General features: G+C 46.0%; 1 protein-coding gene across 26 annotated transcripts in view; it reads left to right on the forward strand.

Annotated features, from left to right (window-relative positions):
- The window catches only part of LOC110476993 (uncharacterized), a 169,232-nt gene that overhangs the window by 85,398 nt on the left and 71,098 nt on the right, over positions 1-12,736 (forward strand). For 17 of the 26 annotated variants that reach the window (XR_014953055.1, XR_014953067.1, XR_014953061.1 and 14 more), the window contains one exon: positions 7,247-7,610. The exons of the other annotated variants lie outside the window; for them this stretch is intronic. The gene's annotated coding sequence lies outside the window, so the exon portion shown is untranslated. The remainder of the gene's footprint in view (positions 1-7,246; positions 7,611-12,736) is intronic. 26 annotated transcript variants of the gene reach the window in all.

A 12,736-nucleotide genomic window follows, 5' to 3' on the forward strand; every position in this document is an offset into this window, starting at 1 on the left:
GGTGTATGTGCCTTGCAGAAGGATGCTTGTACTCTCAGCTCCCAAGATTAAACCGCTTTTACTGCACAAATACTGTTTGGAATTCACAATTTGTTCATACATTAAATGCCTTGAAGGATATAAATCCAGGTTCTGGCACTGCCAGATCCATGTTCTACACTAGCACCTTAGATTTAACCAGGCTTGTTGGGAAACACTGGTTCCTCAGGGCAAATCCTACAGGTAGATTGGAGTCAGGAGTGGGGCCATGCTGGCAGTGGTGGGTCTGCAGTGATGAAGGAAGGGACAGGGGGATTTGGCAGCTGGGCTTGTTTGTTTGTTTGCGAGTGCAGGGGGAGGACTAGTCTGTGATGCTTGGCAATAATTTGGCCTGATACTTAAGTACCAGTTCCCAGGAAATTGCCATCAGAGTAATTAGCATGTGCTGACTTATTTGTACAGTGATAACAGCAGGAAAGTATTGAAGCAGGAAAAACAAACACATTATTCATTTGAACCTTCAATCCACAGCCTTTACCTGACAGTTCACTCTTTGCAATACACAGGTCTATTTTTAAGCTTCCGAGTCAGGCAAGCTCTTTTTTCATTTTTGTTTTGCATTTTGGTCTTTATTTTGCTGACATAAATTGGAAATTAATCTGTGCTTAGAGATAAACAAACCCAATTTTAAAATAAACCTTTTGAATACTAAAGACTCTGTGGAAGTGCTGAAGCTTCAGTACAAGGCTCTTGAACCTTGTGCCCATGCAAATGGGATGAGCTGCAGATGGCAGCTATGGTAGGCCAGAGGAGCTCTCTGTGCAGTTGCTGCTCTGGGTAGTGGAATGTGATCCCTATTTGGTGTGAGCATCTTCTTTAGTCTGGGTTTCCCTGCTTGGTGTTGAGTGCTGCTTAGCCAGCCAGTTTAGAATTGTTCTTTGAGAGGTTAGCACTGAGGAGCAGGTTTAGTAACTTGGGTAATAATTATTGTTAACGAGACTGTGGGAGAGTGGCACAGGGTCACAGGAGTTTGTGGTTGTGAGGCATCTGAGGAGGATATTTGGGAAAGGGCAGCCTTATATGAGTATATGGAGAAGCTGGTAAGAGAGCAGGAGATGTTTGGGGGGTGGGTGGAAATGGGTGTGGGGAAATGTGTGGATTCACCTTGGAATGGAAACAATGGGGATGAAAGTGTTTGCTGTGCCTTTCCTTTCCTCCCCTCTTCTGCTTAGCAGCCACCCGCAGAATAAATTCCCTGCCAGGCACTTGTGCTAAGTCCTTTGAAAGCACCTCGTCTCCTTTGGCGATTATAAATACAGAAAAAAGGGTGGAGGCAGAAGACAGGCTGTCTGCAGGGGAAGAGAGCAGAGAGGCCCCAGGGTTTCTCCTGGAGAGGGATTTGTGAACAGCTGAGAAAATCAGGCAAAGCATCTCCCTCAGCCAGCAGCTATATCACAGGCACCCCTGGCCTGCAAATGCAGTGCAGATAAATCAGAGTTAAAGTGCCTTTTTTAAATACCAAAGGCTTTTAAGTATTTGAGCCAGCCATCAAAAAGGTGACTTACCATCTCCATATCTTGAGCTCTTTGCATGGAGCCTGCTTGCCTCCCTGGAAGGTGGGGCTTAGGCAAACACTCAGTACTGCTCAAGTCAAAGGTAGGAGTGAAACCTGTGACCTCCCTTATGCAAGATTCAGACTGGGGTGACCCAATGGTCCTAAAGTCTTTGGGGGTGATTGCTGTGCTTTGCAGCCCCAAAAGTTCATCCCCATCCCTGGTTCCCTCTGTATTTTCCAGCTACCAAGTGCATGTTTAGGGTTGCTGGAGACTGGATTTTGACTGCAGCCTCCAGGTTTCTTAGGGAGCAATAGCAGCTCCTTGATTTTTGTGCCACAGGTTAGTTACTCTTTTAATCCTATGGCTGTCACAGTAAGCCCCCTGCATTTTAAGCCCTAAAGGAAGAAGAGGCAGGAGTGAGGGAAGGTATTGCAAATGCACAACCATGGACCAGCACTCTGATGATGAAAACTTTAAACAAACCAGACAGAGATGAAATTTGCTTTCTCTTTGCGGGGAGGGCTTTCCAGTTCTTTGAGAGAGAATGCATTCAGGGACTATGTCCTGGGATATGCCTTTGAGGCTTAGAGGAACCCAGCAGATGTGAATATCCTGGAATCAAGAAGCACAAAGGGAATCTGCAAGCATAATTATGATAAACATCAATGGGTGGTTTCAGAGTGTCAGAACTGGGAGCTTCATTCCTTTGGCTCAAGTGCCTGTAGTCAGGAAAGTTTTGTATGCCTTTTGTAGAGCCACAGACCGGCCCAGACTGGAAGGGATTGTCTGGTTCAGTCTTTTGTGGGAAAGGGAGCCAAGGTGATTGTAGCAACCTTGTCCGGTTGTATCTTGAAGACGTCCAGTGATGGAGACTCTGCCATCTCCCTGGGGAGGTTATTCCAATGAGTGATCTCACTGTAAAATGCTTATTTCTTACATTATGCTTTGTTTCTGGCCAGTGAGTGTATTTTTTAAAATTCACTTTTGTGTGGATATGATTTTTCCTGTTTTTTTAGCTGGGAAAAAAACATCAGAATGGCTTACTTGGTTTAACAGCATTTTATTTTGCTGCTTGTGGTATGGATCTGGCACTTTTGCTGCTCTTCAGAATCCACATGTGGGTAGTCATGGGATGCAGAGGACCTTTGGATGGGGCAGGGATGTCTGGGGCTGGACAAGCCTGACAACTGATAATGGGGCATCTTGTTCTTCATACCACCTGTAATTGAGCCTCTTGTTCTTCGTACCTCATGGATTTCTAGGCTTTAAGGACGTTGTGCTTGTTTAGTCTGACCTGCTGTATAACAGAGGTTCCTTGAATTAATTTCTGCTCTGCAGTCAGCAGTTGTGAATGCAACCAAGCATACATTTTTGGGGGAGCAAGAAAAGAAAGGTGAAAGCATCCCATTTTATTTTGAAAATTGCCAGTGCTGGATCCCTGGCCATGCCAATTGGAGGACTCTTCTCTCTATTAATTATCTGAAGTGTTGAAAAATGGTATCGTTGTTTCTGGTTTGTTTTCTGTGGAGCTTCAACTTTCAACCTTTGGTCTCGTTATGCCTTTGTCTGGCAGGCTGAGAGCACTCTTCTGACAGGTACCTACAGGCTGCGAGGTGCCTTTTAACTTTCTCTTTGATTGACTTCCTTGAGCTCCTTACTACAAGCCCAGGTTTGTTCTTGTGGTTGTCCTCTGAACTCTCTCCAGTTTTTCCAGCAGTATTCTTGAAGTGTGGGCACAGGTATGAAACCTCACACTCCCATCAGCTGTGCCAGCCCAAGGCCCGAAGATAACAGGGCCTCTGCTGGTACGTGACATCCCTCCTCTGTGGAGCCAGGCACCATGAACCTGCCTTGCAAGCTCACGTTGAGCTAATTATGCCTCTTACCTCAGCCAGTCCTGTAGGTCTTGTATGTTTAAAAAGTTTCCACGCACCCATTTCTTTAATATGCCAAGCGTCTTTTTAATCTTTTTGATGTATTTTTTTTTCTTGGTTTGTATTCTGAATTGTAGTCCAACCTTTCTCCCTGTACCAGCCACACGTCAAAAATCTTTACAAAGCTGAGAGCTCCTAGGAATGTGTTTTACAGAGCTGGGGAAGGAAGGTAGTTCACAAGAGGAAAATAATACTGAGATCTCCAGTGGATGGTGGGACGGGATAGATGCATACCACTGGCTCCAAAGTCCTGCAGGCTTTTTTGACCTCTTCAGATCTTCATGGGTTGTTTTCTCCTGTGAAGATTAACCATGGAGATGGTTAACCTGCAGGCACTATGCCAGTCAAACCTGTCATTGCTGGCTATGAAGTGTAGCACCAAGCTTCTTGCCCTGGGGGCATGGACTGGCTGCTAGCGTTGGGGGTTTGGGTCAGTGCTGGTGAATTTCTAGATACTAGACACAGAGAGTTAACTGTATTTCCAGCTGAGATATTTTTATTATTGGTTCTATGTTTTTTCTTATGTGTAATGATTCAGAGGAAGCAGAGGTGTTGATCTGATGGGGAACCTAGAAAGCTTTTTGGTAATAGCATCCAGATGTTTCCATAGCACATCTGCTTAAGCCACTGTTGAAGTCAATGCCTTCAGCAGTGCTGCTGGTGTGTTTTACTGCCTGCTGCTGTGTGTGATGCTAATTTATGAGTAATGCAGAAATGGAGGAGGGGGAAATTTAGCAGCAGAAGCAAGGACAACCAGCTGCCGAGGAAGCGTGGGAAAGGAAGGCAATCCAGACTGTAACCCAAATTATTCTTGCTTTTACCATTTGTGCAGGGTGTTTGGAAGTAGTCTTCCATGTAATTTTAAGTACTGTGCCCCAGGTTTGCCTGGTTACAGGTCACTGTGTACCTGTGCTGTTGCAATTCAGCCATGTGGGCAAGACATTTGTCTGTCTGAACGCTGACTTCAGCTGAGAGCAGGGCAAGCTCTCCTTGTGTGAGAAGATACTCCTGCCTGTCTCCTCATTAGTGGGAAGCTGTTTCTCTCTCTAGTTGTATCTGTTTAGCACTTCAACCCTGCCTTGCTAATCCCTGCGCCAGGATTGTCAGCATGTGGTTGTTCCTCCAGGGAGGGTCAGCTTTGGGACAGCTCAGCCGCCTCATGGCGGGGCTTTGGGCAGCCAGGATACTACTGGGAGCTGTGCTTTTAATGTCAGTGTGTCAGCGTTGTGCCCTGCCCAAGGAAATGTTGCCAGCAGCCTGAGGATAATGTTCCATAATCCCAGTGCCCTGAGCTGTGCAGTGCCTTTCTAGGCTGCACACTCCAAGCCCTGGGTCACAGCCCTTCTGATCCAGACTCAGATTGGTGAGCTCTGCAGCTCCTTACACCACGCTGCCCTTCCTCCCTCTTCCCCAGTGACTTCTGCTGGTGGTTCATTTTTTGTCTCACAGGGAGCGTGTTTTCAGAGCAGACTAGTTTGTGGTGCTTACTGCAAAGTACAGACGTGGATGCCTGGTCTTGAAAGGTGATGGCAGCCACAAGGTCTTTGAAGAAGAAGAGAATCTTATGTCCCCATAGGAAGGCTAGTGTGTCATCTCCCTCCAGGGATGGTGGGGTGACGTTGGAGGTTATGCAAGTTAAAATGGGGGAAAAAGGTGGAAATGTGTGGTTGGGGTGTGGCAAAGCCCTTCTGTGAGGAGGAGAGGTTGGTGTGGTAGGTGCCTGTGAGATGAATGGCCCAAAGGAGTAGATCTCATCCTATTTTTGCCTCTTCCTCACTAATGAATGACACAGCCCTGTGAGCTGGCCAAGGATGGGCCATCAAGTGCTCTTGGTTACATGTCAGAGAGCAGCCCAATGAGTGATTCACAGGATAGAGGTGGACATTGTACAGCCCCAGAGGAGCCTGCAGCACCTTGGTTTGTGTGTGTGGTACTTCAGAGAGTATAGATGCTGAAACAGCAGTGCAGGTCTTGAAGAAGGAAAGACAGCGTGGCTTCTAAATGTTTGTCACGTGAACACAGAAAGCAGCAAGAGATGGTCAGAGAGAAACATTTCTGGAGCTTTGGATGGCATTACCACCCTCATGGGTTGGGGCCCATCTTGTTTCCATTTGCCATCTTCTTAGCTGTGCCTCCCATGCTCCTAGGCAGTGCCAGAGCCATTTACTTCCAGCACACCAAGCTATGATCTCGTTTCTTCTGGCAATGAATCACAGTGCTTGGCTTCTCTAGCAAAGGTGTGTTTGAGCATCAGTGGCTTTGTACCTCCTGTGCCACATCCTGCACTCAAGAAAGAGGTTTCTTCTGCATCATAGACCAGCTTTCCTGCTTCTCATAGAATGATATCATAGAAAAGCCTGGGCTGGAAGAGATGGTAGAGATCATCTATTCCAACCCCTCTGCCATGGGCCACCATTTCCCTGGTGGTGTCTTTAACTAGGAACATGAAATCTGGGTAGGACCATACTTCCATTGATATAAGAGAGATCTTATTTTATGAGGCTAAATTACAAGTTATTCCCCAACTGCCTCCTAAACCTGAGTTTCTGTGTCAGTGGCCTGCCCTGGCAATCCTCTCTCTGCTGGGCTGGAGTTAGTTTGCAGGTCCCTTCCTAATGGGATAGGGCTGCTGGCCTCTTCTTCTGCAGCTCTTCCCACCCAAACAAACCTTGTAGACATCTCCATTGTAATGTTTATTTTCCATCTCTTTCAAATGCCCTCTGAACACAGATGAAGGCTGCTTCTTTCTCAGGACCATTACTTTGGGTTGCTTGTGTCTGGCCAGTGTCCAGTGGAGGAGCTTCTGGACATCATGAAAGGCTTTAGTTTAGATAAAGTACCTAAATGCCGTGTTTCAGTTTCTCTCTGCACACACACACAAAAAGAATATTTTTGATAAAACTTAGAGTTTAATCTTGATTTGATTTCTGGAGTTGTTCCTATCTCCTCAGTGGAGCAGTATGTTATATCCAGCAGAGCAATGTCTGCATAAATATTAATCAATACACAGTGTAGTAATTTTGCTAGTTTGTGACAGTCTGTAGTCAAATACTTTCATTGTCTTAGGGTCAAATATACATGTACAGCTAACTATATTGTATTGTGTATTAAAATCCACTTAATTTGATTAAAGTTGCTCAGTGCTTCCTTTTGGCATTTGAGCTGTTACTTTGTCACTAATCTGGTGCTATATTGCAGTTGAATGCACCTTCAGGAGACAGTCAACTTCAGTAAATCCTTCTTTTTGGGAAAAGTGTAGTAAAAATTTGGAGGGTTGGCCACTGACAGTACATCTAAAATTTCTGACTCCATCTGCATTTTGGTTTGTATTTGAAAGGAGTCTTTGTTTCTAATGGAAGTTATAATACAAAATGTAAAAGTTTGTGACTCCAAAGGGAAATTTTCCAACTGTTGAAACTAAGTGCTTCAAGTCAAAATGAGTTTCAATTCAGCAACTTTCAAAATTTCAAGACTTTTATATTGCTTTCCACTTATTCAGAATGGTAGAAAAAAAATCAAGATCTTTAAATCCCACAAGGCTGATAGAACTGGATTTTTTTTTGACATGTCTTATTCATCTCTGTTAGAGTAGTACCTTCCAGTGGCTGAATCTTGAGGCAACAACAAGTTGTTCTTTTGTCAGTACTGAGAGGTTGGGGTGTCCTTTGATGGGTGTACCAGACATCACTCTCTTGATATTAATAGAAATCATGTATAAAACCTGCAGGTTTGTCAATCTGTCCTGATCCAGATAATAAAGCTATATTTTCTTTATAGGTGTATTCACTGTTTGGATGATGAAGCTTGATGAGCTGCAATTCAGCTTGGATTACAGTATTTGAGGAGACTTTCTGAACTTGCCAGGCAACCCTCCCCCTCGACTTTGGGGACAGAGGAACTTAAATTTATATTTCCAGTGTCACACAAGGAGATAGTATGGAGCTGGCTGCTTTACACAAGTAATGAAAATCGATGCTGTGTTGCTCTTGGAAGGAGTGCTCAAAAGGAGAAAAGCCTGGCATATACATCTTGGTTTAGAGACAGATTTTACCTGGGAAGAATGTGCCCAGGAGAAGGAGAAGAGGTGATGCTAAAAGCCAGCTTCCTGACCTCCAGACTGGAACTGAAGCTCTGTAACAAGGTAAAAAAAACCAAACACAAAACTTTTTCTTTCCTTTCTACCTCATTGAAATATCCATCAGACAAGAAGTGAGATGAGTAATGAGTCCATGCATTGAGTAGTTTCTCCTACTGTCCCCAGTCTCTGTCCTGTTCCCTGGCCACTTCCTGTGTCCTGCATCACCCATGCCTTGAGCAGGCTTCATGTAAAAATCATCAGCAAATCTCAACTGCCTTTAGTTGTCCACATATCTAAGACTTAATTTTTCAAGCATCTGTGCTCGCACACACACACACACACATTAAATGTGTTGTTTCTGGAGTACACTTCCGCCTTTATGCCTGAAGAACTTGCTGCTCTGTTGTTGGCAGTGAGGATGAGGAGTCCCTCACTGTTTGCACTGCACTCTTTGCAGCTCCAGAGGAGGACAGTGATTCTACATTTTCCAAACTGATGACATACAGAGAGAGCTGAAATGTATGGGTTTTCGCATTGCTTTTGTGCAAAGACACAAGAGGAGAAAGGCAGAAAATAGAGCAAAATTACCTGTTTCCAATTTACTACTTTCAGATAACTGAAAAACATTGATTGTGAAAAAGAAAGTTGAAGCTTGATTTAGTTTTTAGCTTCTTTCCTGCTGCAAATGGTTTTCCTTATAAACGTGCATGGGTCCTCCCATGTTGGACCCTGGGCTCTGGAGTGCTGGAAGCATTTCTTTGAGGAAGAGGCTGGCCAGGATAACAGAGGAGTGTCAGGCTTGGTCTGTTCTAGCAATGCAGCTCCATGGGCACGGGGGACATACGGCTTTCCTCTGCTGCACTTCATGCACTCTGTGTACTCTGAAGGCTGGATGGTGGTGAGGGTGGAAAGGGTTCATCAGACTCTCCCTCTGAGTATGTGTGGTGTGTGTGATGTTGCCATGAAGGCCATGCCAGTGTGTGCATGGGGACCTATACTGTCATGGCAACATGCCCTAATAAATTTGACAGTGATGAAAAATGCTGAACTGAACCCCACTGAGGTGAAAATCCCCTCCTTCTCTTCAGATCAGAGATTTTCTGGCTGTCCCTCACCCTCGTGTCTTAGCACTGAGCTGGAAGGACCATCACCTTGTATTAGAAGTTTTTAACCTCTGTGACTCATTCAGTTGTTGGTTTAACTGCTGATTTTTCCAGTGAGAATGCTAGTGACATGGGTAGATGCGGTGGTGGGAAGGTACCACTGTCTGGGAAGCAGCAATGGTTTCACATCTATGAAGAGACTATATATGACTAAATGTGTAGCTGCTAAATTTCTAAAGCAGATTTGAATCAGAGAGATGAAGGATTCTTTCAAAGTCTGGGTCTGGCCCAGTTCCTTGGAAGAACCAAATTAAAGTATTTGTTCGTTAAGACAAAGTTTCTGTTTCAGAGTGGATGTTTAGATGTTAATCTTCCAGTGAAATTCCCCCATTTAAAGGTGAGGTGACAAAATGTGTGATACACATTGAGCAGCAGCCACACTGTTAAAGGATGAAAGGGAGTAGAAGTGGCTACAGAGCAAGACCATGTAGTTTGGTATCTCCCTTGGTGATAGCTAAGAGAGGAAAGAGTATAAGAATGAGTGCTTTAGGAATGAGCTTTTCTTAGCAGATCCTTGCAGAATCCAATGGTTAAATATGCTAAATGTTTCTTGGGGTGTCCTTTATGTCCATTTGTCCCCATGGATCAGATGCTCCTGTCGTACTCAGGTTACTGAGTTCATTACTCTGAGCAACCCAAGCCATGCAATCTCTGGCCCAGTATTGCATTTATATGGATTAGCCAAAGTCACCTAATCAGAGGTGCTAAGTTGGATTTGGCCAGGGGACATCACAGCACCCAGTGGACTGATGGTCCTTGTCCAGTGACCAGGAGATTGGAATTCACCCTTAGTCCTGTGTAATTCTGTCATTTAACCCCTCCACTTCTTCCCCTGGGAAGCATCTACTGGCACTTCATAGAGAGCACCAATCATATCTGTGGGGGTCAATTCCTGTGTAATAAGTAGGATTTCATGAGAAGCACAGACTTTAGAAAATCCAGTGCAGCTCAGTCTTCAGTTAGTCATGTAGGACTGTTGTCTTCTTGGTGGCTTGATGCTTAAAGGAGGGAGATACAACTACTTGTATCTCACAGGAGCCTCTTCCAGGTTTCCAAAGAAGAATAGAGTGTAATTTGGCACTTATTATTTAATTGCATCTGCTTTTCTGGGTCTGGGAGTGCTCTTAGCACAAGCAAATAAATTACCCGTCTCATTTTGCTGCATGCACTGCAGCCAGCCATATGTTTGAGGCTGATAGAGATTCTTATCTCATGGGCTAAAATTACTGAATGGAGGATAACATTTCTTATCAGGGCTTTGCTGAATCAGAGAGTGGCCCTGGCATCCAGCTCTGAGATACCACTCCTCTTTGTCCAGCCTCCCAGCCCAGCAATAAATGGATTTGTGTCTGTAGGTCAGAGGTGCTTGTGTCAAGGTTTTGTTGCAGATCGAAGCTCTGAGGATTTTCTGTGTGCTTGGAAGATGTGGGATTGAGGAGGAGAAGCGAGATTGTTCATGTGACTAAAACAGGGCATCTTAGAGCTGTGCAAATGCATCTTCACTTACAAGTCCTTGCATGCACAGCTGATAACTTCAGGCTTCACATCCAGGGACTCTTCTCCCAATGGACAAAAGCTTTGCTTCCAGTTCTGTGGTGTGAAAAGCCATCCCCTCCTACTGACAGCAACAGCTTTTCTCCAGACTTTGAGCTTGCATCTCTCTGTCCTCCTGCCTCTTTAAGGACAGGTTATTTCCCTTCTTCTCTTTCCATTTCTGTCTTTGGAGGTTACCTGCTAGCTGCTGATGAGTCAAGGGGTTGTCTGGGTGTTTATCAGGTAGGAGAGAGATAGAGAAGTTTCTCCCACCAAGCCCAAGCACCTTCTTTTTGCCTTGTCTTTTCCTCTTAGAGCAGAACTGACAGCATGGGGTGTTCAGCTTGTGCAGTGCATCTGGGCAAAACGCTTGATGGAGAGTGGCCTTGGTGAACTCCCCTAACTGAGCTCTCTCCACAAAGGCAAGTTTGCTCCTAGGAGTGCTCCTGGGCAGGAAGCAAGACTACCTACCCCCCAGCCACCCGAGTGTGGTCAAACTTCCTGTAAGAGGTTCCTAGGAAAGGCATCTCTGAATTAGCATGTGGTTTTCCTCACAGGAGGGTGTCTTCCGCAGAACAGTACTCTTGTAGTGCTGTACTAAGGGCAGGGTCATCTCAGATCAAAATAAATCTGGTAAAACTCCATCTTTGACGGAGAAACACTTAATGTGCAACATCAATTTCTTCTGCCAGGTGGTCCCAAAGGAGTTTTTCAGTTTATCTGTGACTGTGGCAAGGTCACTTCCCCTTTAAATACAAGTATCTTCAAGCTGGCCTGTGGCAGCCATGTAATGCACATCAGGAGGTCAAGCCCCAGGTGTTCTTTAGGTCAGTGTAAGAGTGGTAGCTATGCCCAGGATGGTGAGGACATTGAAGGTCCCACTATTTGCACCTTCCTGGCTCAATCCTGGCATGCTCTTGGAAGCATGGGACACATCTTGTACCGATGCTGCCCAGGGTTATTTCATAGCCAAACCACCAGCACTGCTTTCTGAAGTGCCCATGAGATGCCCAGAGATAACAGCCCTCTGTGGTGTGGCAGTGGGCCAAGGCTGTGCTCTGAGTGACTCCCTGGGGAGGCTGAGGTTGGGGCTGATGGGTGCAGCATCCCCAGGTGCCTCATCTCCAAGCATGGCAGGGGTCAGAGAGCAGGACAGTGCCATCCTTCTCGTGGGTGGCACTTCTAGGGATGTGCAGCCATCTCCTCTTGAAACAGTATCCACAGCCTGATTTTCAGGTTTTTTTTCCTCTGTCCTCCCTCCTGCATTCTGGTGGTGCAGCCCAGCATCCATCACAGCTTGTGTCATGGGGGTCCTGCAGATGCTGTCCCATGTGGGCTGAGTCTTCCTTCCCTCAGACCTTTTCTCTTCACCATTTTCCCCCTGAATCATGCTGAGTCACCCCAGCCTCAGTGGAGCAACCTCAGGGCTGCCCATCAGCCTCTGGCCCTGCACCAGCAGTTGAGCAACCACTGCCCTGAGGTCATGCTGGAGTGGAGGTCTCCAGGGCAGTGGATGACCAGCTGGCCTTTGGGCTTTGCTCCCCAGCAGTGTCTGCATGCCATTGCACCACAGTCATGCTTTTCCCCATTACCTGGCTCTTGCTGAGGTGGCTGTGTATTGCCTGTTTGCCTTGGATACAGTGCTCTCCTGTCCTGTGGGAATAGGTTGTTGCCTCAGTGGGGGATTGGGGAGGTTATGGGGAAGTGTTGTGTTCAGGGCTAGTGACCATCTGAGGTGACCAGCTGGTAACTCCCAGGTGTTAACCTGGCCTGTCCAGCTGGGTGCCTGCCTTTAATACAATTGCAGGATCATGTTTGGTTTGTTAAAAGAAAGAGCAGAGGGGTTTCCCTCCAGCTGCCAAGTGCATGCACTGTCTGACCATTGTCTCAGGCATCATGTCTGCCTGTGACTTCTGAATTGTTGCAGATTATCTTGATGAGTTGGACTCTGGCAGCATACCCACAGTGTGCACCTTGCATCCTCACAGAGTTCACCCCAGATGCCCATGGGGTGCACCCTGTATGGGCACAGCATGCACCCTACACACTCACACTGAGCATGTTGCACACCCGTGACGTGCAGCCCATGCACCCCTGGCACCACAGCATGTACCCCACAGCAGCACGCCCAGTTGCATGCACACTGCAGGCTTGTCGAGATGATGTGCTGGGTGGCAATGCTTGAGGTGATGAGAACTCACATCTTTGCTTTCTGTTCACAGACTGAGTTTGCAGTTGGGAAAAAAAAAAAGTAAAATCTGTCATTTTATTTGTCAGCTTAGGTAATTTTTTTCTAGAAGCTTCTAAGGCACAGTCAACCTGGAACCTGCAGCGCTCTTACTAGAAACCTTTATCTGGGTTAGACTGACACACATAATAGGAAAATTGAATTGGCCCTAACACATGGCTGGAACGTTGTTAGTGCCCAGTGTTGGTCCTGCTCTGCTGCAGCCATGGGTGATGTAGTGCCTGTGGAGCAGCTGCAGCCCTCTT

This window comes from Lonchura striata, chromosome 2 (genome assembly GCF_050655825.1).
Source record: "Lonchura striata isolate lonStrDom1 chromosome 2, ASM5065582v1, whole genome shotgun sequence".
Classification (NCBI taxonomy): domain Eukaryota; kingdom Metazoa; phylum Chordata; class Aves; order Passeriformes; family Estrildidae; genus Lonchura; species Lonchura striata.